The sequence below is a fragment of the Podarcis pityusensis genome (genome assembly GCF_964106645.2).
Source record: "Podarcis pityusensis genome assembly, chromosome: 4".
Classification (NCBI taxonomy): domain Eukaryota; kingdom Metazoa; phylum Chordata; class Lepidosauria; order Squamata; family Lacertidae; genus Podarcis; species Podarcis pityusensis.
Window position 1 is genome coordinate 74,455,003 of NC_138027.1, and position 20,858 is coordinate 74,475,860.

Consider the following 20,858-nt stretch of genomic DNA (forward strand, 5'->3'; position numbering starts at 1 on the left):
GGAGCAATCATGCAGTATTCAGACACTGGCCAACCAGCCTGCCAAATAGACAGTATTGCAACACAGAAAATAGCCTTTTTTCATGTTAGTCTCTGAGACTGAGTGGTATGGCTGATCTGGGACTTTTATGTTGGGAATTGTCTTGTGGCTTAAGCCCAACTTTGCACGATCAGGCTTTTAGGATCTGGGGAGGCCTCCAGATGCAGAGGTGTAGATGTTTGAAGGCTTCTCCACTTCAGACATCCATACTAATGCATGGACTGCAGGACCAGGGTGTTAGGGGCAGGGCTAAAGGCGTGATCTATTATTATTATTATTATTTATTAAATTTGTACACCACCCTTCATCCGAAGATCGCAGGGTGGTTCACAACAAAATGAGAACACAAAATACATAGTGAAAGAGTAACCAAACCAGTAGCAGTCCTCCCACAAGCACATTTAACTGGCCCATAGAATGTTGATCAGCCAAAGGCCTGGTTATCGAGAAACATTTTTGCGTAGCATCTAAAGATACGTAATGAAGGTGTCAGGCGGGTCTCCCTGGGGAGAGCATCCCACAAACAGGGAGCCACCACAGAAAAGGCCTGTTCTCATGTTGCCACCCTCCAGGCCTCACGGGAAGGAGGTGCATGAAGAAAGGCCTCAGATGATGATCTCAGGGCCCAGGTCGTGTCTTGCAGACACTTCAACACTTGCCCTTCCCAAGAGAAGACCCCACCCACCCTATTTTCACTAGGAGGGTTTTCTGTCAAAAAGCACATGTAAGGTAAAGGTAAAGGGACCCCTGACCATTAGGTCCAGTTGTGGCCGACTCTGGGGTTGCGGCGCTCATCTCGCTTTATTGGCTGAGGGAGCCGGCGTACAGCTTCCGGGTCATGTGGCCAGCATGACTAAGCCGCTTCTGGCAAACCAGAGCAGCGCATGGAAACGCCGTTTACCTTCCCGCTGGAGCAGTACCTATTTATCTACTTGCACTTTGACGTGCTTTTGAACTGCTAGGTTGGCAGGAGCAGGGACTGAGCAACGGGAGCTCACCCCGTCGCGGGATTTGAACCGCCGACCTTCTGATCGGCAAGTCCTAGGCTCTGTGGCTTAACCCACAGCACCACCCGCATCCCTTAAAACCCCATTTTGGTGGCTCAGACCTGATTCAGGTGAAGCATATTTTGCAGAGCTACCGTTCCACTGCTGATACATCCTTAACCCACCTCAGAAAGACGAATGCTGGCTTTTTTTCTCCATTCCTCATTCTCTTCCCGAGGTGTTTTCGTTTTGAGTCAAAATCCCGTAAACCTGTAGGCAGCTTGCACAGAACAAACCTATCCCCGGGATGACTCCTGCACCAGAAACAAAGACCATTGTCAATAATTTCCAGGATGTCCTGAAAGCCTTTGGGTTAAATACACATTGAAGGTGGTGGAATGGGGGGTTGGGTGGGAAGAGCCGAGTTGGGAACAAAATAAATAAATATATAAAAATCTTTTACCAAGCCCTGCTCTTTCCATCCAAAGGAAATACATTTCTTCTCTCTCTCATTCATATATATATAGATATATATATATATATAAGCTTACCCTAGCCTTGAGGCAGGGCACAGCAGTGTGTTGCACATAGCACAATGAGGTTCTCTTCCTGCTCTTGACAACAAATACTCTCCATATTGATTTTAATAGGGTACCTTCAAACTTGCTCTAGGCCATAAATCTGTCTTTGGTGTGCAGAGCCTGTTTTCCAGGCCGACTGGCATCATCTGTAGGCAAAGAAAGGGAACATTCCAAGGCAGAAAGGAAAAACCAGGGCATTTATCAGGCTCCTGGAAGGCTGCCCTTCGTGGCTGGTGGCCTCTTTTGGCCTTGATGGATCACAAGTTGTGCAGCCCTGCCTCGAATCGTTCAAGGAGGAGGAATTTGTTCCTAATTGCGAAGGGCTTTGGAGCCAGTGTGTGGGCGTGCGCATTTTTGTTTAAGCAGGTAAACAGCAACTCGCAAGTGTACACAAAGCATTATGGTATTGAGCTTTGGAGTTAATCACGTTAACAGCGGGGGAAATGTTATTTTGGTTTGTGCGACTGGCCAGGCTGGTTAGGGACGGGCCGAGTGGCTTTGATGCTGTTGGCAAAGAGTATTTACTAATCTAACAACAATTCCAAATGTACTTGGAAGGCAGCTCTTTGGGTGGGAACGAGGCAAAAGACTGCCTTTGTTGTGCCAAAGTTATTCCTTTTTAACAGTGTTTCCTCCAGACGAGTTTACAAAACTGCACACTGAAGTACATAAATAAATATAGCTTTGTTGGAAACCTATTAGTTACAAAACACTGATATTGAGATGCTGACCTGATTTGTATCTGTTTCCTGGTTTTGTTTGAGGCTGGCTGGACAATACGAGCTTTGATAATATTATAGGGCGCAATCTAGCAAAAGTGCAACTCTTTCGCTTCCGTTAAGTTTGGCGGAAGTGTTAGGGCCACACTAGTTGTTACGTTAGTTTTCATGGTTGGTATTTTCTGCAAAGGGGCTGGATGGGGACCATGGATGGAGAAGGGGACTTCATCGAATAGAATTATACCCCTTCCCACTGATTGCTATTTGCAATGGGAGGAAATCTCCCATTCACACCAATGAGGGCTTCCCTCCTGTTGCAAATAGCAGACATAGGTGAGGAGTTTCTTACCAGACATCAAGACAAGGGGTTACTGTTCTCCTCCATCTTGAGCTATGACACTATCTTAGCTTTTTCTCATTGAAACCAGCACAGTTTTTATTGCGGCTAGCTTATGCTCACAATAAGCTTCAGTGGAAGAAATATTTTCTTCTGTGGAATTTTTTTTTAAAAAAAAGAAAGTTCAAGTTTATGTGGCAGAGGCATTTAAAAATTATCATGTATTTATCCTTTTTTGTCTTCATTGTACATCATTTTAGCTTCGTTTCTTAATGTCTTGGGCTAAATCTTCATTGGTTTTGTACACATGCCCACGAGTCCTCCTCGAGGACGTGGAGATTTGTGGAACGAACGACAGCAAAGTCGCAGTCGTCCCCCCCCCCCCCCATGTCCTTGCCCAGATAGTTGAGATCGTTGACCTAAGAACAGAACCTGGAGCTGCAGAAGCTCACTTCAGCAGAGACTGTGTTGGGCAGTGCACCCTGCAAACCTAGTTCTTGGTAGAAATCTCTTCCCCGCCCTGGGATAAACACTGGTTCTTGACCCCCGCTGTCAGGCTGGAGTATGGCCTTTAAGGAGAGAGCAAGAAATGCTGCCTTTTACTTGTGAGGTTGTTCTCCTCAGAGAAAATAATTCAGTCCACCCCTTCAGCAGTTGGTGAAGGAGGTTGTCCTCTGTCTGCAGCTGTCCTCCTAGAGTGGGAAGGTGCTTGGTTTCCATTTAGACAAGTGTTGGTAGTCTCCAGCTCCCCTCAGCCTCAGCTAAATACGCTCATTGGCCAGGGTTGGGGGGAGCTGTGGCCCAACAACATCTGGCTGGGGGCTCACAGGCTTCTCATACAAAACCTATCCCTTCTCCTTACTGTTCATCTGTGATCCAGTTCTTTAAAATGAATGGTTCCTCACTTTCCTGATGGTTCTGGAGTGTTGTCAGCATAATTTCCCAAACTGCAGCCAAACGCATTGGTAACTTGGAGGTCCTGTGGGAATTTGCTTTAAGGTTGCCTCATGGGAAGGGATTGCCCCTCTCAACCTGAACCCACTACCTCCAAGGTCAGAAATTTCATAGGGAAGGACAGCATTCCCTGTTTCCAGAAGAGCGAAGTTGGTGTTGTTTTCTTTAATTTCAACCCAAATGTCTCCAAAAAATGTCTGTCTGTCGTACAAATTGCGGCCTTTGGGTTGCCCTAAACGAAAACGAGGCCCTGGGTGTACTTGTCCGCTGGGCTTGAATTTCAGCCATTCCATTAAAAAGTGGAAAAAACATCCTGTTTCCACCCAACATCATTCACTAGTTGCCTGGCCTTTCACATTTATGGGAGATAAACTGTCAGGTGAGGCCCTTCAAAAAATATTATCTTCCTTTCCTTCCTGAGGTTTATTCTGTACATAATTTCAAAACAAGATTATTAAAAAGTGGAGCTGCTGACTGAAGACCTCAGTTGCAGAAAACTGCCTGAGGGAATTGCTCTGGTAGGTCTGAACTCAACAGGAGTGTGGACTGCTTACGGCTATTATCGCTGAGAACTGTGACCTTTTGGCAATCAAGCGCCATCCCAAATGCCTCACTGTGCCTTTGGAATGAGCTGCTAGGAGGATAAATGAGTTTAATGAGTGCTTTTACTTCACAGAAGTCACCACGGCTAGTGGCCTGTAGAATGCATAACTTTTTAGGTAGGCTTCCCCTCGATTCGTTTCTTTTCCTAAATAAAAAGGGGGGGGGGAATGCTTCGATCTCAGGCGCGGAACAAGAATGGGGAATGAGGCCTCTTTGCATCCCAGTGGTGTTCCGTTTACAAGTTAGGCAGCAAAATCACATGGTGAACTTCTGTGTCAACGCCATGCCGCTGAGGTGTTTGTGAACACACATGTGTGCTACCAATGCTGTGGTAATGTGCCATGCATCAGTGGGTACATCAGTGCTGTGATGTTGATGCCTTGCCACACACAGGCATTTTTTTCTCAAGGGATGCCGTAATGTTTGAGCACATCTTGAGGTGTGCTGTGCCATGCCAGAGGTGAACCCTCAGGGGAAGATGGCTCAATAAGACATCAAACAGTTTTTGCTTCCCTTTACAGGGCTGCCTTCACATGTCTTCTAAAGGTTGTATTGTTATTTATCACGTTGACATCTAATGGGAGGGTGTTCCACAGGGAGGGCGTCACTGCCAAGAAGGCCCTCCTCTACCTGGTGCCCCAAAACTTTACTTCTCGCCATGAGGGAATTGCTAGAAGCACCTCGGCGCTGGACCTCAGTGTCCAGGCTGACTGATGGGAATAGAGACGTTCCTTCAGATACACTGGGCCAAGGCAGTTTAGGGCTTTAAAGGTCAGCACCAACACTTTGAATTGTGCTCAGAAACGTACCAGTAGCCAGTGTAGATCCTTTAGGACCAGTGTTATATGGTCCTGGTGGCCGCTCCCAGTCACCAGTCTAGCTGCCGCATTCTGGATTAGTTGTAGTTTCCGAGTCACCTTCTAAGGTAGCCCCATGTAGAGGGCATTGCAGTAGTCCAAGCGGGAGATAACTAGGGCATGCTCCACTCTGGTGAGACAGTCTGCGGGCAGATAGGGTCTCAACCGGCATACCAGATGGAGCTGGTAGACAGCCGCTCTGGACACAGAATGTACTCTGCTGTGCAAATCGAAGCGTTCTATTGGTTCCTTAGCCCACTTTGCCTCTGGCCCCGCCCACCACTGGTCCAGGAGGCAGTGTGGAAAAGGCACCTCTGTGTCTTTCCAGAGAAGGGGAGCAAGGGTTCCTACACATCATGGGATTAGTTCAGTTACCGCAGTGGCCTTGGCAAGCATTCGGAATGGTTCCCATGGGCATGTGAGCAAGAGGGCGTCATGGCATTGCAGTGGCAGGCTCTGCCTTCCTTCCTGCCCATGTTTATTCTAATATCGGTCGGGAGCCCCCACATGTACAATTCTCTCTGTAATGCCTGGCACTGCGTTCTCACCCTGGGACTCTTCATATTTCATATTTACCATATTTTTCGCGCCATAAGACGCAACTGACAATAAGACACACCTAGTTTTTAGAGGGGGGAATGCAATGGGGGGGAAATTATTTAAAGGGAGCGCTGAGCGGAGCCTGTATGCGACGGGCTGCCCTTCTCTCTCCTTGGGGAAAAGCCTGCAAGCGCCGCACACCCACTCCGCGCGGCTCTTTAAAGGGAGCGCGGCTCTTGGGGGCTTTTCCGGGTGGTGGGAGAAGGGACTGAGGGGCTGCCCTCTGTCCCTTCCCCCACCTCCCGGAAAAGCCAGGAATTGCCGTGTGAAGCCTCCTCAGGGCAGCAGGATGAAGGCTCCCCGTGCCCGGAAGAGGCTTCGCGCGGCTAAGCCAGAAGCTAGAACAGCAAGAGGGAGCGCTGCTCAGCGATCCCTCTCACTGTTCTGACTTCTGGGATAGCCGCGCAGCCTGCATTTGCTCCATAAGACGCACACACATTTCTCCTTACTTTTTAGGAAGGGGAAAAGTGTGTCTTATAGAGAGAAAAATACGGTATATGCGTAGGTCAGGTGTACAGCCTGCCACCACAATGCCACTGCCCTCCCTACCTCAAAGCGTTTACCCATTTAGAAGCCTGCAAGGATCTTTTATCTGCATGACATACATTTGGTGAAAGGTGTATTGCATTCGCGCTCTGTAATGTATTGAAACAGTTGCCTTTGCCTGCTTTCAACTTTGCCACACCTATCGCCCCTATGTACATTAGCAATGCAGATGAGATGGATCGCAACCATTGGAGAGAGACCACAAATCATGCCTGATTTCTGGGAATCAGCTAGCTGTGATGTGCAGCATTTGTTGTATACTTCCAATTTATTTTAAAAATAATTCCAGACTAGTCTGCTTAGAACTTGGAGGCTTACCCCAAACTTGTGCGTGCCAGATGGAGCTTTTCAGTTTTTGGGCCTTTGCCCTGTCTGTTTCTACATCATCTGGGACTGTTCTCCTTTTTTTTTTTACTCCGGCACTCTTGCTCAAGAAGGCCTAGCTCCCTGAGCACGTTGGCTTAAAGCAGCAGCTATCTTCTGCAGCGAGGAAGGTGTAATAAAATACATGCATCAGGAGAACGGAGGAGATTTATGGTTGTTTTGCTTAATTTCCGTGTGCCAGACTGCAGTTAAAAGCCAGCAGAGCAGGACCAGAATGCCAGCGTTCAAGGTTGTCACTTTGGCATGTGAAATCGTATCTTCCGGGAATCATTCTGCAGTTTGTGCACTTCAGTGGAAGCAGGATAATCTTCTGTACAGATTTACTTTAGAAGGAGTGAGTGAGAGGGAAAACGCCTAGCAGCTTCTGCACCTGGCAGTGGCCTAGTTCTCAGTGAGACAAAAAATAAAGAGGGAGGAAAGCAACACAACGCTATCAGTTTGATTCCACCTCTCTTTCAGGTACTTCCCAACCATGATCAATGCGTGACTGGAAGCTCCGTCCTTGTTCTTGCCTGGCAATCCCCAGGGTTGCCGCAAGAGCTGTTTTGAGTGTGTTTTGCTAACAATAACCGAGGCCTCACAGTACTATATAACCACAGAGATGCTGTTCTATCGACTGTCAAAAAGGAAGTGGTCTAAGTAGTCATGAAGGGTGAAGGCTGCTGAGCAGCTCACCGGACTGTCTATTAAAATGCAAACTGGCCTGTAAATACCTAAAATGTTTTGACAGACTTTAGGCTAGTGTGCTAATCCAGCTGTCGTGCTGGACCACCGGCCTGGTACGTTAAGAATGCACACAAATTCTCCATGGATAAAACAACATAAGTTTCCTAAACTGTGAATGCATGGCTTTCATGAGCACATGGACTAACCTCACATTTTAAAATTAGGACTGCAAATCTTTAGCACTGACATACGCAAGCCCTGCTTTCCTGTACAGTGGTACCTCGGGTTAAGAACTTAATTCGTTCTGGAGGTCCGCTCTTAACCCGAAACTGTTCTTAACCTGAGGTACCACTTTAGCTAATGGGGCCTCCCGCTGCCGCCGTGCCGCCGTGATGCGATTTCTGTTCTCATCCTGAAGCAAAGTTCTTAACCCGAGGTACTATTTCTGGGTTAGCGGAGTCTGTAACCTGAAGCGCCTGTAACCTGAAGCGTCTGTAACCCGAGGTACCACTGTACTGGTTCTTTCTTTCTTTCTTTCTTTCTTTCTTTCTTTCTTTCTTTCTTTCTTTCTTTTGTGACACAGAGCCAAGGTTTTCTGTCCAGTGCAATTTTTTCCTCTTTAACACACAAGCTGGAATAAAGCGAACAGTGGAAAAACTGATACCAAAGGCAAATGCTGCTGTCATTAACATCCCAAAATGTGTTGCCTGACCACAAGATGCAACGTTTTTATTTTTATGGATAATGGCAAAAAAGGAATGGCCGGCCCTTTTCTGTCCTCCTTTCTTTCCCTTCACATGTGCGTTTCGTTGATCTACATGCATTCTTAATTATAATGCCATTATCAAAAACATTGAACTCAATTCTTTCTGGCTTTGCCACAGAACTTCGATGCCAGGGAGTCAGCAGATATTGCTGCCTTGAATCTACAGTTGCAGAAACATTGCTACTCTCTCCTTTGCCCAAGTAATAGAAAGTTCACAGCAACATATGCTGGGTGGGTGGTTTATGTAAAGCCACGGCACATAACTTCATGGTGTCATTCATAATCCTGATTTAAAATCTGGGGTCTCAAACTTTTGGGGGCCCACATTTAGGATTTTGAGAGAGTGCCATGGGCACCAGCACCCTGGTTGCTCCCCAGGCCCCCGTGACGGAATAAAAGTTTGCATATGACCACATGTGTGCACACACTTTCCAAGGGTTGGTACAAGTTGGATCCAGTGGAATTAAAACAGATGCTCTTGATTTTGTATTATTTTATACAGGGTTCCCTAAAAGAAAACCTACCATCAAATTGAAGCTTCCAGGGATAGGCTTCATAGTAAGCGTCCCAGATCTGGTGCCAGCACCACAAAAACATTGGCCCAAGACACGCAATGTCATGGATCATCATGAGTTTTACACAGGACAACAACCAAACCCATCAGCAGAGGACACAGGTGTCATCTTTGGTCTGATGGCCATTTTGAGGGGATCCCTTGTAAAAAAATAAAAAATGAGGAATCATAAAGACCCATGGTTTTGTACCACGCTATCAGATCCATTAGTGCAGGCTTCCTCAACCTCGGCCCTCCAGATGTTTTGAGACTACAATTCCCATCATCCCTGACCACTGGTCCTGCTAGCTAGGGATCATGGGAGTTGTAGGCCAAAAACATCTGGAGGGCCGAGGTTGAGGAAGCCTGCATTAGTGTATATGGTTCAGTCATTTGTTATTTGATGGTGGTTTGGGAGGAAGTTGTTCAAATGCAAGAGGAGTCATTTCACTGGATCAAACATGGGTGGGATCCCTTCCCCCTCTCTCCTTTGTCTCTCTTGTGACACTACTCCCCACGCTACCCCCAGCTACTCTGTTTTCATCCCCCCAACCTTCCAGATAATTCCCTTTTCTTTCCTACTCTCTCTGTGGACCTTGAAAAAGCTCATAAAGTTGAGAAGAAAAAGAAGAAGTGGGAAAGAGAGATGCACTCTTCCCACTTCCTCTTTCGCCTTTCTGTGCTTATCAAGGTTGACGTTTTCAGCTCAGATATAATTCAGGTTCTGATGTAAGCCAGTGAGTTATGATCACAGATAAATGATACTGTATAATAGAAAGAAAAGCACATAAACCTGGAAGTTCTGGGGACATACAGCTTCACAAGCATTCTTGATTCTCCACCTTCCCTTTTGCTCTCTGCATCTTAAAGGACGGCTTTCTGCAAGGGGAAGCTGTCTGTACTAGTGGAGACTCCCATGCATTCTGTCAATAATAATTTTTATTAGTTTTCAATTACAGTAATCCAATAATAGCCTCATTATAACAATGCCGAATTATAATACAATTACTAATACCAATCATTCATTTGGGCACAGTTTCCTATGCTCCTAGTGGGCGATTTCCATCCTTTGTGTAGGAAACGGCATGAAGTTTGAAGCACGACGTAGAAATAAAGAGCTTTTGGAGTGATGTTGCAATACATGTTAACATATTGTGTGTGATCATTATCTAGCTGAGCAAGATAAGCACTCCGTGAATGTTTATCTGACCAACGAGGAAGAGATACCACATTGATAGTACTTCCTTGCCTTTGTGGTTTGTGGTGGCTGGGTTTATGAGTTTTTTAAATGCTGAACCTGTTGCTATTGCCACCACTAATAGCTGCCTTGCTACTGGCAGACAAGTGTTTAGACCTTTAGTCAAACCCTTCCATGTATATACTTGTGCAGTCAGCCATTTTAGTCTCTCCTCACAGGCTACTAACAAGGACTTAACTACGGCCAGACTAAGGTGGTTAACATAATGTGTTTATCGGTCTTTATATGGATCAGGGATGGAGATTCCAATGAAACGTTAGGAATAGCTTTCTGATGGTAAGAGTTGCTCAACAGTGGAAAGGACTCCCTCAGAAGGTGATGGGGTCTCCATTATTGGAGGTTTCTAATGGCCATCTGTCAGGGTTTCTTTAGCTGTGAGTCCTGCATTGCAGGGGGTTGGACTAGATGCCCCTATGATTCTGTGCACTGATGTTGCTATATAAATAAACATTGATAATAAGGATAAGATACCAAATTCATAACGTAGCCTGCGGAGCATTTTCCTTAAGGCAGATAATTGCCTTCGATAATGCAACACGTCTGATAGATGATAATTACAAACCTTAATAAAAAGTCATGGGCATTGTATTAAATATTTAGTGACCAGGCTGTTGGCTTTTAAAGCATGGTTAAAGAAAAATGGTTTTTGAAAGATACAACCCTCTTTTTGTGTATTTGACCAATAGTGTTTTGCTTTGTTGTTGTTTTAAAAACTTGCTTCAATAGACCTGTGCATGAATCAGAACCAACACAGTAACTGCTCAACTATTTGGGGGCAGGGTTGTGGGGTTTGTTTGTTTGTTTGTTTGGGGGGGGGGAATCGGTGCCTGAGAGCAAAATTAGTGCCCACATAGCCAGCCTGATATTGCAAAATCTGTTTCCACCCACAAGTATGGACTGTCATGCGTGAGATGTTTCAAAGTTTCTGTCTGAAAGCCCCATCCCTCGCCCAGCTCCCCTACTTTGAAGAATATCATCTTTTAAAACAGGCTAGAACTGTGCTGTAAGAGAAACAGAGTTAAGCAATAACCTGGGGATTATAGGATTTATAATCCGGCTACATCTGAAGGATGCTGCAGCAGCTAACCTTGATACTGATACTCGTCAGAGTCTAGTTGTTTGGTTTTTATTTACGGACTTAGTGTTTTATGAGTAAAAGAATGAGGTGCCAGTTCTCATACTTGATAAAAGGGCCGTGGGTGCCAGCACAAAATGGCTTCTGTGACTAGTTCTTGTTGTTTGTCTCCCAGTGCCCCTGATTGAGGGGAACTGCAGGATATGAAAAATAACAAGTAAATAAATATTAATATTGCATCACCCAATGTGCACTTGGGGGTGCATAGCTGCTGAAGTAATGTGTAGTTCTGCCTTATAACAAGTCTTTGTCTTCTCCTTCCACTCCACTCCCCCCCCCCAAAAAAAACAGTGTGAAAAAAACAACTTTAGACTTTCAGCTGCTCTTGATAGCAGTGTGTAGCTCCAGGCTATTTATGTTGCCTTCACATTAGTATTCTTGTGGTATTGGGACAAGCAGTGATCTATAAAGTTAAGGACAGGCGCCATAACCCTCTGACAGCAGTTAAATCTGGAAGAGAGAAATTACAACACACTTTTATATGTCACGGTTACTGTATATTTAAAGCTTGGAACAAAATATTGCAGATTCACCATTCTGGAATAAATGTTTTGGCCCCTTCTTTCTTTCTTAGCATTTTTGGGTGGACTGAAAAGCACTTTTTAAAAATATTTCTTCTCTTGGTTTATGTAATCCTACATCACAGCTTCTGGAAATAGCCGTGAGTGACTTAAATACATTTAAATACTCACACCCCATAGTAGGGCTGGGCAACATCTGGTTTTCAACATTGTGATATATCGCCAACTAAACATCACAATACAGTCGTACCTTGGTTTTCGATCAGCTCAGTTCTCAAACGTTTTGGCTTCCAAACGCCGCAAACCCAGAAGTGACTGTTTCAGTTTGCAAACTATTTTTGAAAGCTGAACGTCCAATGGGGCTTCTGTGGCTTCCTATTGGCTGCAGAAGCTTCCTGCAGCCAATCAGAAGCTGCACCTTGGTTTCCAAACATTTTGGAAGTCTAACGGACTTCTGGAACAGATTCCGTTCGATTTCCAAGGTACAACTGTATACTAATATATTACAGTGTCTGAAATCAGCTATATAGAGGCATTGGCTGGCTTCATGGTTTTTCCCGCATGGTGATTTTTGCTGGCGCATGCTCTTGTGATTTGCTGCCTCTCTGCATGAGGCAGGGGAGAGCTGAGCTGGCGGAGTTAAGAGGGGCTGCAGGAATCAAGAGAAGTATTGGCTGGCGCTATATTCCCCCCCCCCCGTGATTTTTGCATAATACACACACACACACACACACGTGTCATACCCTGGGTTACAGACACTTCAGGTTGCGTTTTTTCGGGTTGTGGACCGCCGAAACCCGGAAGTACCTAAACGGGTTACTTCCAGGTTTCGGCGGTCGCACATGCGAGGAAGCGCTAAATCGTGCTTTGCGCATGCGCAGAAGCACCGAACCGCAACCCACGTGTGCGCAGATGCGGTTTGCGAACGCAGCGGGTTATGAACGTGCATCCCACACAGATCACGTTCGCAACCTGAGTGTCCACTGTATATTATGATTTGTCATTTGCCAGGTCAAAAATTATGAAACCGATATCATGCTATGGATATCATGGATAACCAGTTTTGGACAATATATCGCCCAGCCCTAGCCCACAGAATTGTCTCTGCTTGTTTAAAAAGGGTGCTCATGACCAGGAAGGCTCAATAAAGCTTGAGGATGCCTCAGATTATCTGAATTTCCCAAAGGTTATTCTTTTGCTAGAGAGCATCTATAACGGCTAATATCTGTAACTGACTAGGTGACATTTCCTAAAACTCCAAAAGAAGTTGTTTACTGTCTGGCACTGAGCCTGGAAGCAGGGAGAAAATCAGTAGTTGTGTTTCAGTAAAAGTCTCTACCTTTTACTTTTTAATTTTTTTCATGTTCAAGGATAATGCCAAGATGATCTTCATATCTTAAGCAATATAAAATGTTGCAAGTTGCTCTGGGTGAAAGGTGTTTTCTTTTTAGATAACTTGCTTTATGCCCTCCCGATTCTCTCTCTCCACTGTTCCAATAGGTTTTTTTTCAAGGGCTGTACAATGAGTCCCTTGGCTGACAAAAGGAAAAAAGTGTTAAGAAAATAATTCCAGGCATCTAGCATTTTGTAAAAGCGAACAATTGTGTTATTTCATCCAAGACAAGGTAGTTAGTTTTGTAAATTGTACCTCCTGCTCCCCACACCCCAAGCAAAAAGACAGCAAATTCTTTTCTTTATAAATCCAAAAAAAAACTCAACTGAGTCACTCAGGTTTCTTAGGTGCGAATTCTCAGATCAAATTGAAGTCAGCTGGCTTTACAAAAGGAAAATTAGCACTTTCAGAGGCTCAGAAAGCCATTTAATAGCGCGTTTAAGCCTTATTATTCCTACACACACCTTGTTCGCTTGATAGGTTAAATGTAAATTAACACCGAATTGCTTATCTTCCTTCCCTGTGTTTAATACCCAGGTATTTCTGAACAATGAAAAAAGGATTTCTTTAAAAACACTCTCATTTTAATACTGATACAAGAAATGGATGCAGTAACTTTAGTCTTATATAGTCATCCTGCTTTTTAATAAGCTTTTTTCCCCCTGGCAAGTCTTTTATCTGATTAGAAAACCGATTCAGCCTTCTCCGATGAATCATGCATTCAGAGCACGTTGCAGTTTGTGTTGGAATAGAGAAATACACTTGACATGATGTAAATTTCTGAAGCTATAACTTCCTCTACACATTCCTCCTGAAATGCCACAGCCCTGTTTCCCCCCAGCTTTTCCCACAGGCCTGGAGTCGAGAACTATTTTAGTATATGGTAGCCAGGAAATGTAATGAGCATGTCATGGCCACTTCTAAGAGCCCTATCAGGCATTACTGGGATGAATTTGTTGGTTTACAGGAGTCCACTCAGGGGAAGCACTGTAAGAGTTCGGGAATATCAGCCACACCGACCTTTGCTATTTAAAGATGTGTTTCAGAACATTGGAGATCAAAGAAAAGTCCCATGGAAGGTTTTCACAATAAGGGGAAGTCAACAATGGGGCACCCATAGAACTCTATTGGGACTAGTGTTTATTTTATTTATTAATAGCTGATCTCGAGTTAGAAGGCGACAATGGGGAATGATCTTTGTTTTGTTCTTTAAAGGTAATGAAGTGCCTGAAAGTCTTTGTATTGGCGCAAGTTTGGATAGATTGGATAGTGTGCCACATTGGGGTTTTTTAAAAAATGGATTTTGTGGTTGTGGACATTGTTGGGAATCTGAGGTGAGTTACCCCCGCAGCGGAAGTTGTCCCCAGTTCCAGTCACCACACAGAGTTTACTGTTGCAGAGGATAAGGGTTCAGTAATACAGTTCTGGATGTTGATATATACAGCTAGCTTGTAGGCGTTGCAGTTATAGATACAGACAAGTAGAAAGTATTTCTGTTGCTCCAGCAATTTAAGATGTAGCAGAGTCCGACTCTTCTCAAGACTGACACAGCACAAGACCTTGAACCTATTGAGCTGACGTGCCATAATCATATATATCGTCGGCACTGGGCCATTGCCATAGCAACTGGCTTAGCTTACCTAGCACCCATTGTCTTATTTCATCCGTGGGGTGATTTAAGCTCATGAAGGAGCTTTCTCCATGACCAGTTCCTCCAACACACATGACCCTTCCCTCAGATTTTAATCCAGGTTGGTAAAGAATGGACAGATCCTGTGGTGGAGTTGTTAAGAGTATTGACCTGGGAGGCCAGGGTTCAAACCCTCACTCAGCCATGAAGGTCCCTGTGGATTTTGGGCCACTCACTTCCTCTCAGCCTAACTTACCTCACAGGGCTGTTATGAGGATGAAGTGAGGGAGAACCTGTCAGCATCGCCCTTGAGCCAGTGCCACCAACTGGACTCATCCACTTCAGCCCCGACTGGGCTAGGCGAGCTGGGTAGCACTTCCAGAGACCACCTTCTGCCCAGGAACAGGTCAAAGTGCTGTGGACTCACAGCTTAGTGTTGTGAGCACCGGATTCACTCCCCCAAGAAGACAGTCGTCGCACAGCAGAGTATAGCAGAGCATAAATGACTCGGAGAGCAGCTCTGTAGAATATCTTCTTTATTCTGTAACTACAACTATAATACACAACTATATACAGAGCTAAATAGGTCTAAACTAAAAAACTGAACTGCACTGAGTGTCTGCAGCTGCTCTTAGCAGCAACCTTATCTATACACACAATCTCTAACACTCAGTCTCTCTCTCTCCGACACACTGACTGACTGACTGATGTTAGGCTGGAGCGGAATAAGTAGAGAGCAGAACACCGCCCCTCCTCTCTGGAAAATCACCAGACTCATCAGCAGATTCTTGGATATGGGAGGGGTGAAATCTCCTCAGAACCATGTGTGCTGCCTTGAGCTCCTCTGAAGAAAGGTGGGGTATATATTCAATAAACACTCTTCCCGCCCTGTCCCTAACCAGATCCCAAACTCTCTCAAACTCAGTGCCGTGCCCCTACCAAATCACCCTATTTATCTTGTTGCTGCTGTTGCTTTGATGGCGGAAGCAAGGGGACGGGAAGCAACGGAAGGAAGTCTCATATCTAATTTGTGCCTAGTGAAATGAAGTTTTCCAAAGGGCTTTGCAAACACTGCAATAGCTCATTTTGAAATTGCATTTCCTGGCACCAGCAGTGAAAGAGACCTCTCTCCCTCTCTCCCGCTAGCCGCCATTTGCCATCAAGGTGAGAGGGGTTTGGGAAGGAAGGGGTTTAATGGGCTCAGTCTAAATTCATTTTGGCTTGGAAATAAGCCGATCCGTTTCCTGGTTTGGGTGGAGAAATAGCTTGGTTTATTTCTGAGCTAACCGGATTAAATCAAGGGGGAGATTACTCATCGCCAGCATCAAACAGGATAAAGGAATAACATTAATAGAGGGAGATACCTCCCACACCCACACACACCTTTACCAGTGTAAATAATTACCTTTACTTTCAGTAATCCTACCTCTTGAAATAATAGAGTGAACGTTTTATTCTGGAATAGCGATGGGGTTACAGAATCTTGTCTATGTGAAAATTTTGGATTTTTAAAAAAGTGATCCTGGAAGTGTGGCTTAATGGGCAAGTGAAAATATAAGTTGTGTTCTTTTTCTTTGCATTATTGTCATCATCATTAATATTTGCTCCCAAGCTAATTTCAACTTAATTGTAGGGAACTGTAGGATACAGTTCATTTAATGCCCCAGTGCTGATATTTTATTAAGAGTAAGCCACATTTATTTGCGTGGAACTTACTTCCTAATAAATGTGCCTAGGATTTCAGTCTAATGATTTTCTCTTACCCCTTTCCTGTGAACTGCCCTGAGACCTCTGGGTATAGGGCGGTATACAAAGTTAAAAAAATAACAACATTTATATGAGTTGAGTTTAAGATATGGAGTGTTTCAAGCAAAGCTTTTGTTGATTTTTATTTATTACACCGTTAAATTCTTCAGAGGTTGTTTTTCTGGCTGCAGTTTTAATTTCTGAAGGCCACCAGTGCTGGTATTTACCTCCCTTGGGTGAAAGAACAAAGCATTTTGCCTCTTTTGAAATGAAGGCCAGTGTGGCTTCAAAAGATATCAAACAGGCAGTGGTTGGGTGGGGTTCAGGAACCTACTTGCACTTTGATTTTGAAGGGTGTCAGAGTCTTCTACGTGCCACTGAGGACCTGCTGAATAATGTGCTGGCGCATTATATTCAATGGATTTCTGCGATACCAAGAGAGAGGTTCTTCCTATATGTTGCTAAGCTCTTTGGATAGTCAGATTTCTCTCTCTCTCTCTCTCTCTCTCTCTCTCTCTCTCTCTCTCTCTCCCCCCTCTCTCTTGTTTAAACCTTGAGATTTGCAAAGCTTAAAACCAAAGCCCACCGTAAACTAAAATCAGGCTCTCATCTTTTATAGCACCCGAACACTGCAGAGAAGTACTTTAGGAGTGCTAAAAGCGAAATCCTAGTCAGCTCTTGAATTCTGAAGAATGTGCACATCTTCACTTCCAAATGAGTGATGAAGGCCAGTCAAGACAGCCTCACAATAGAATCAATTAGCTCAGTCAGCCAGGGCAGAAATTAATGGCTAGAACTTCTTTTTCTGTCTCTATTGTCCCTTGCTTTTATGATTGCGGGTTCATTTAACAGCGTTCAGGGTGAATGAAGAGAAAAGAATTGTAGCATACAAAGAACACACTTCAAAGCAGAGTTAGCCAACACGGTGCTCTCCAGATGGAATTGGACTACAACTCCCATCATGCTTGGCCATATAGGCCATGCTGGCCAGGACTGATGGGAATTGATGTACCAACAATATTGGCTGGGTAGGTAGCCTATGGCCTTTCAGATGTTGGTGCGCTCCCAACTCCCATCCTCCTTAGCCACCATAGCCAATTGCCATGGATGATGGGAGTTGTAGTCTAGCAACATCTGGAGGGCAATGTGTTCCCCACCTGTGCTTTGAACTATGTTCCATTGAAACAAGCTGACTTCCTAACCTGTGTTTTGAAGCCGGCTTACTTCAGCTAAGCATAGCAAAGACTAACCACAGTTTGCCCACGTTCAGACGTAATGTTAAGCTGTGGTTTGTCTCAAGCTTCTGAACTACTCTCAGCTAAACCGGAAGAGATGTGGGAAGGGAGACATGTAAGCTTTGTGGACCCAGTAAGAAGCAGCTGTTTATTCCTGAGCCCAAACCAAGCCAAAGTATGTTTGCAATGACTGTGTGTGTGTGTGTGTGTGTGTGTGTGTGTACCAATGGTTGCTGTGGCTTTTCCTGATTAGTATAAACGTTTGTGTATGTGTCACCGCGTGCTACTTTGCAATGTCCAAAGAAGCTGTGAGTGGATAGCTGAGCCTTCCTCTTGTTTTGGCATGTGGCCGGTTTAATGAGTCTTTAGATTCCTGTACTATTTTCACTTGTGTGAAGGCATCCCCGGGTACTTCCTGCTGCAAGCAGTGCCTGATTGTGACAGCTACCAAACATGCAGGAATTAAAAAAGTCAGTTCGGCGGAAGCGTAGTGCTATGTGTGGAATATTGCTCAGCATGTAACATTTAAAACAATGGACTGCTCAAGGCAGCGTCTGTCATAGATGTTGCATTCATGCTAATGCAATTTTTATGTGGGTCGTAGGATGGCACTGCTGCAGTCATCCAGATCCCCCACCCTCAGGTTGCTCCCAGGTAACCTGTTTATTTAGCCTTCATCCTCATTTTTCCCTGCTGTTTAATGAGCATCCATTCAGGTTTGTTTGTTTGTGGCACTGCATCAAAGCAAATGCTATTCCACCCATTCCACGGCATTTTCCTGTCACTTTCCTTATTGCAGAAAGTCTGCTGTTTGGGGGAAGTGGATTTGTTGTGCAAGAGCTCCAAATCAGTGCTAATTGTGCAATCTGAATTTACCGGTCTGTGATTGAATCCCACCTGAAAATAGTGACACTCTGGAAGTGCCCTGAGTATCGGCAACGTTCTGGGGTACAGGAATTGGTATCTCAATAGATACACTCATGAAAATTGATTGGCATAATTTGCAGACCGTTTCATCCTTGGCCAAAATAATGCCCTCTCGTTCAGTGCTTTTAGTGTAGGGTGTTGTGAAAAGGGTATTAAAATGTGCTAACTGTGCTTTAAAAAAAAGAAATGGCACCCAAAGAGCAGATTGGACAAGTTCTTCTTTCTCGCCCTTAAAATGTGATGTCTCACTCTTCTTATTTAAAAATAAAATAAAAATCTTTAAACGCCTAGGAATAGCACACTCATTGCTTCTGAATTGCCTCCTTTTCCTTGTTCTCTGAATTTTATTTATTTTAGAGATTTACACTCTGCAGTTCAAGTACTTCTTAGGGTGAAATGACTTTGAGGAAGCCCAACCATATATTTATTCAGTAGAGGCCACAGCTCTAGTAACGAACTTGAACCAATGCACATAGCTGCCATCAAGTGCATGCACAGTATATGGACCTATGTGCCACATCCTTGGACTTCCTGTCTATCTACTGATTTGCAGAGTTTTCAGAGTTGATGTAAACTGGGCCTCAACACGATCCCTGTATGTCCAGGTGGTGCCTGTCTCTTGAGCCACGTTGGTTCTCAGTAGAGTTATGATTGTGGAAATAGACTCCCTCCAATGCAGAATAATGCTTTTGAATTCTGGTGCTGGAGGAGACTCTTGAGAGTCCCATGGACTGCAAGAAGATCAAACCTATCCATTCTTAAGGAAATCAGCCCTGAGTGCTCACTGGATGGACAGATCCTGAAGCTGAGGTTCCAGTACTTTGGCCACCTCATGAGAAGAGAAGATTCCCTGGAAAAGACCCTGATGTTGGGAAAGATTGAGGGCACAAGAAGGGACGACAGAGGACGAGATGGTTGGACAGTGTTCTCGAAGCTACAAACATGAGTCTGACCAAACTGCAGGAGGCAGTGGAAGACAGCCTGGCGTGCTCTGGTCCATGGGGTCACGAAGAGTCGGACACGACTAAACAACAACAAAATGCAGAATTGATTGTGCGGCAGTCTGTTTCACAATGACTTCCCTTCACACAAATTACCCAGTGCGCAAGGGATGGTGCACATGCGCCCATGCGCTCTACATGTGACTACCATCAGGTGTGGGACAGTATATCTTCACAAGTCATTTACTTCAAAAGCTACAGATACCATGTTTCATTCATACAAAACATGAAATGCGCCCTGCTGGGCCAGTTTATCTAGTCCAGTGTTTTGTTTGCTACAGTGCCCAGCCAGATGTCTCTGGGAAGCTCCAAAAGAGAGATAATCAGGTTTATGATCAAAGCCCAAGGAGCACTTTTGCTGGTTATCTTCAGCCCTGCTCTGGATCCAGTTGTGCAGTATTCTTCTTCCCTTATTTGGCAAAGTGTGCTCCACATTTCCTCTTACAGCTGTCCTTTTAATGCCACTGCTACTGTAATTTTTTTTTTTAATGGCCCACAATTTGCAAACATACTAATTTAACCTGAGAGTAGCGGAAAATATTATTGTTTTGCTGTTTTGTTTTACTTATTTGCTTGTTTTTATCCTGTATTTTATTCTGTGAACCACCCTGAAATCCTACGATGAAGGGCAGTACAGTGGTACCTCTGGTTACGTACTTAATTCGTTCCGGAGGTCTGTTCTTAACTGAAACTGTTCTTAACCTGAAGCAACGCTTTAACTAATGGGGCCTCCTGCTGCCGCCATGCCACCAGAGCATGATTTCTGTTCTCATCCTGAAGCAAAGTTCTTAACCTGAGGCACTATTTCTGGGTTAGCGGAGTCTGTAACCTGAAGTGTATGTCACCTGAAGCGTATGTAACCCGAGATACCACTGTACCGGGTATATAAATCTAATGAATAAAATATTTTATATGGTGCACACAGCTCTTTGCTAAGTGGTGCTGTCAGCATCTGCTTCTGAAATCCCCCACTACGCTGTGCCTCTCTCCTCCCCTTGGCTGTTGCATCCATGAATGAGAACCAATAGCTGGGATGCAAGGCCAGGTGTGTCCTGAATCTGGGAGGAAACTGAGAGCTACAGTGTAAGAACATAAGAACCCTGCTTGATTCTACCAAAGGCCCAGCTAGCTCAGCAGCCCGTTTCCCACAGTTGCCAACCAGATGCCAAAGGAAAGCTCACACACAACATGAGCACAACAGCCCTTTCCCACTCCTGTTCCCCTGCAACTGAAGTTCAGAGCACTCTTCAGGTGCCAGACGCATTTAGCACGTAGCTGTCAATCACTTGCGACCAAGTAAAGATGCTTGGGTGTCAGGATGGTGCCTGACATCTCCACCATCTGGAGGTGCATGTCTGGGAATCTTTGGACCTTGACTGTTTTCACACACTAATACCCCATCCTGCAGAATTCTGTATTTT

The 20,858-nt window shown here is 44.8% G+C and overlaps 1 protein-coding gene and 1 long non-coding RNA gene across 2 annotated transcripts in view; one reads left to right on the top strand and one right to left on the bottom strand.

The window, feature by feature from the left end:
• The window catches only part of LOC308476374 (phospholipid-transporting ATPase VA-like), a gene marked incomplete at its 3' end in the record, with an annotated part of 86,428 nt that overhangs the window by 33,186 nt on the left and 32,384 nt on the right, over positions 1-20,858 (top strand). The gene's annotated exons all lie outside the window — the stretch shown is intronic.
• Positions 7,804-11,821, bottom strand: LOC308474907. Its single transcript, XR_013985029.1, has 3 exons — positions 11,756-11,821; positions 9,385-9,514; positions 7,804-7,903 (listed from the first exon to the last, which is right to left on the bottom strand). It is a non-coding gene; the product is annotated as an uncharacterized lncRNA (long non-coding RNA).